We start from the raw sequence: 4,828 nt of genomic DNA on the forward strand, positions 1-4,828 counted from the left end.
AGCTGGTCCCTGGTCTCTGGCCCTCCCCTTCCTCTCCCTTCCCTCCTCCCTCCAGGCTTTCTTCTACTTCCCAGGAGGTACCAACATCCCCAATCTATCTGATCCCTCTCCTACCCGATTCTTACTCCTTTCTTTTCCACCACAATTGGGCCATTTCTTTTGGCCTTACCCCATCCTTATATTACTTGCTTTCTCAGTTCTACCACTCCCAGTCTCTGCCACATTCTGTTTGTTTCTCCTCCCTTCCAGCTCAGCCTTATCTCACAAGATTGTTGTTTCACATAATGTATGTGAAAGAGCTTTGTAAACAATAAAACACAATACAAATATGATTATTCCAATTCTTAATCCCTCTCTCATCCTTTGTCTGCCATATTCATTTTTCTCTCCCTTCTTTCTCCTTTTCAAATCTCTTGCCCACTCCCTCTCCCTTGAACCCCAGGTTTTTTGCTTTTGCAATAACTGTTATGCAGTCCTTACAGGAAGATGGTGGAGAGGGGAGGTCAGAGGATGACATAGGGTTCTTTTGGTCACTAACAACCCAGAGAGAATCTGAGCTAGACAAAGATAAACAATACTACAGAGAAAGGGAGACACAAGCAAAACCCAGTGCTAGAGAGAGCCAGTGATGGAGAGATCCATATATATATGTAGAGAGAGAGAGAGAGATGTATATATCTATATCTATCTATCTATCTTAGATAGATATCCAATGAGAGAAATATAATCTGCCGGACAGAGACTGACAAGACTGACAGGCCAGAATCAAAGGTACGGGGGTCTGGACATCAGAATCAAGACGAGGGAGGACCAACTGGTCAGAATGAGAAGAGAGGAATTTGGGGGTGGAAATGACAGTCAACCTAATTCTCCTGGGATACCTAATCTAGTTCTCCCCACACTAACCCCTGTGCCTCTCTATTCTGAAGCCAGATTTGGGGGGGGGTCTGACCTATATAACATTTTAGCTTAGTCTTTGCCTTAAAGGTAATTAGTTGCTCAAGAGTGGGATTGTGATTTTTAAGAAAGGGAATAAACTGCCTATGTAAGCAATACAGCACTCACATACAAATTCTACTTCACTGTATACCATGGACATAAACATGCTACACATAGCCATGTTACACACATATGTATATTAGATCCCACATCATGTTTACAGAAAATAGCTCTGTCACATCCTATGACAAATACCTCTCACAGACATATGTAATATGCACCCAGGACAACAATAGCTGCATAAAGCCTACATAACGCTTGTTCACAGACACAAACCTAGGCTTCGTTATTCACATAACTCTGCATGTGTCAGTGTGGAGGAAGGGTCCCTTTCCTTTGGTCTTTTCTTATCCGTGGAAGTTGAAGAAGACAAGGCAGACATTACTTGAATTTTAGAGGGATGGAACTGAGCTGCCCTTGTATCCATTATTGAACCCCATCATAATTAATGGGCTGAGAAGGGAGGAAGCATGTGTGAAAGGGGAGAGCACTGCTGAATCCTAACTCCACCCCTCTTTTGCCAGGAAAGGTGAGGGTCAAGAATGAAGAAAGGTAGGTTAGCAGATTTTCAGGCTTCTCTAGGGAGGCAGGGGGCTCAGGGCAAGTGGGTGGTGGGATAGCTCAGCTTAATATGAGGAGCCAGAGAAGAAAGATGGAAAAATCAATGAAATGAGTTTCTAACGGTGAGGTAAAGGACCGCCGTGTCGACAGCCTGTCGCCTGCTGCAAAATATGAGCTGCCCAAGTCTACAGTGGTAGCTGACAGCATGTGCAGCCTCCACGATCCCTCAGCCACCGTCCCCATGGCTTGCTTTCTTGCTGTTTTTCTCTGACCATCATGCTTCCAGCTTGCCCTACCTGCTCAAATTATAGCCAAAACCCTCTCCAGGGTTTTTTAATGCCTTCTTTCCTAGAATTCCACCCCCACTCAGCTGTCTTCCTCATTCTTCACAACTAGACTGGGCTGAAATTCCTTTCTTGGTGCATCTCTTCCCTCTCTCTTTTCTGTTCTCTGGATCTCTTTTGGTAGATCTTGCCGAGTATGTGTTGTTCTGTAATTTCTCCTCTTCTATTCCTAGATGTCTTTGGCTCCATCAACAGTGGAGAACTAGACATCTATCCATGTCTATCTCCCACACTTATACTTTATAGGAGACAAACATCTTCTAGACAAGTAATCTGTGCCACGTTCTGCCTTTTGATTTCTTCTGGAAATGCTGACTTTCCTATCATTCACCTGATTGGGGATGGGGAGATTAAAGTGGACTTGTAATTAATTTATGAACCCTTTATTTGTAACCAACTGTGTACATGAAGGTGTCTAATAAACTACGATTTTGTGATTTGCAGGGGAGATGTGTTGAGGATGTTGTTTCTAGTTCCCATATATTGACTTTTCTTGGAAACTAGTATCACTCAACCAGGGACCCAACGAATTAACCTCCCTTCTCTATCCTTCTCAGTCTCTACTATTCTTCACTCTTGGCAAATCTCCCAAAATCTCTTTAGAGGCTCTCCCATCTCTGCTTTATCCAGAAAAGGCCCTGATCCCCTTCTATTATTTCCTCCCACATACACTCTTTTCCTCTCCTCTTATTCAGTTTTAGCTCTATTTACATAGGATTTTGCCCTTTTCCAATCCTCTCCTTGTCCTTTATCTTCCAAACTCTTGGTCTTAGGGAGATTTATGAAGGGAAAGAGGAAAAGCGAAGCTCCTTCTAGGCCCTTTTTCATTTCTGTCCTTACTCCAATTCACAGTCTCTGTTCTTCTCCCTCTGCTACCAAATGATACTATCTCCTGACATTGCGGAATTCCTTCCTGTTCTCCGCCTGGTTAGCTCAGATCTCCAACTCCAATCCATCCTTTCTCTTTTCTATTCTTGTGAGTTACCTCTTTTCTGCATTTCCAGTGACCTCCTCTAGTTCCAAATCCGATTCATCCTTCTCCTAATTTCCTCAGCATTTCCCTTTTCCTCCTCTGCTTGCCCATACCTGATTGCCTTCTAATCACCAATTCCTCACTACTCATAGCTCTTGTTTTCTCCAAACCTCAGCATAGCACTGGAATTCAATAAATAGGGCCTTGTTCTGAGTTCAAAGAATAGCCCTTAGTAAAGTGAGGTCACATCAAGCTATCAGATTTGGAAGTCCTACAGATCACATTCAGATTTGGTCCCCAGATTTCAGATGCAGCTACCCAGCAAAGCAGTGTTTCCTGTATGGTTCTCAAGGTAACACCAGCTGTCTGTGACATCACAGAGGGGGGAACCCTGTCAAGTTACCAAGGCAACACCAGCAATTTATGACATCAGAGGCTTGAGGTCTCTAATTCTTAGAGGTCTAAGAAGATTTGAGTTTCTGACAGCTAAAGTCACTGGGAATCCTGCTTTCCCATCATCTTTCTTTATTGATGCTCTCCTGAATTTGGAATGTAGTTCAAAGGTTTTTGCTGTTGTGATGGAGAATGAGGAGCTCTACTGCCTTCTCTTATTCCACACTGTTTATAATGTTTGCTCTTTTTGTCTCTCTTCTTATTCTCCATCTCTCTCAGACCTCTTCTATGAAATAATTTTCCCAGTCTCTCCTACATCTCTCTTTGTATGGATCATGCTTTGGACATGGTACACACTCAGTACTCCAGAAGCATTTGTTTCTTAGAATAGATCATTCTGTCTTGACTTTTCTCCCTCCCTATATTTCTACATTTCTCTGATCCTTTCTGTCATGCTTCCTTTTTTCTAGGCATCTTTATTCTTCATACTGTTCTCTGGTGCATAGAGAGGCTGCATGGAATAGAGGATGGAATGCAGCACCGGGAGTCAGGGGAGAACTGAGTTAAAATTCCACTTCCCACCATCACTGTGAGACCATGGACAATAATTCACTTAGCCTCTCTGAGCCTTAGTTTCTTCATCTGTAAAATGGGGACATTATTTTTAGTACCTACCTCTCAAGGGTTGTAGTGAAAATCAAATGAGATAATGTACATACAGAATATTGAAAATAGTTGGCTATCATCATCATCATCATCACCATAATCATCACTTTTCTCCAGTTCATTTTGTTCATCTCCTTTTCTCTACATTTCATTCTGCTTTTCCTGTTGACCTCTCTATGTATCTTTGTTTTTAAGCCTTTTTCCTCTCTGGACTTATTACTCCATTTCATTCTCATTCTCTCTCACTCCTTCCTCACTCTACAATCTTTTATTCTCTCCATGCTCTTCATGCAATATATTTTGTTAGCTGTGTGTTTCTCCTTTTGTCCCCCCCCCTTCCCTTCTTTCTGTTTATCTGTCAGTTTATGAAAGCTCCCTCATTCAGTTTATCTCCAACTCTTTTTCTATGCCTTATCCAGCTTCTGACATGCCTCCAAAACAGTGATGGACTGAAACCAAAGCAAACTCCCAAGCCCCTGTGGCCTGTTTTCTTTCCCTTAGGTTGAACTTGCTTGTCTCTTGGGCCTTTGCACAGGCTAGCTTTCACCTCACTAATGAATACTGTGCCTAGTAAAGAATTGGTGCTCAAGCCAAATATGGTAACAGCAGCAATGAAAGAATGTTCTTTGGGCCCAGGGAGAAGATGAACAGGAATGTGAGGAAAAGGCCACTGAAATGTATCATGACTCACAGACACAGAGAGTCTGGAACACAGGAGGAAAAGAGGTGGTGTGACAAAAGGGGGATTCAGACTCCTGCAGGATATCACCCCACAAATACAAAGTTGACAGTTGGTTGAAATGATGACCCTGGCAAAATATAGGTGGTTAAAGATCCTCATAATCCAATTACAACTTTCTTTAGCCTGTTTACTTCCCATTTCTTTATCTGA

The sequence above is a fragment of the Petaurus breviceps genome, unplaced genomic scaffold (assembly GCF_028583685.1).
Source record: "Petaurus breviceps papuanus isolate PSGF00001 unplaced genomic scaffold, PetGlider_PUasm1.0 37, whole genome shotgun sequence".
NCBI classification, from domain to species: Eukaryota; Metazoa; Chordata; class Mammalia; order Diprotodontia; family Petauridae; genus Petaurus; species Petaurus breviceps.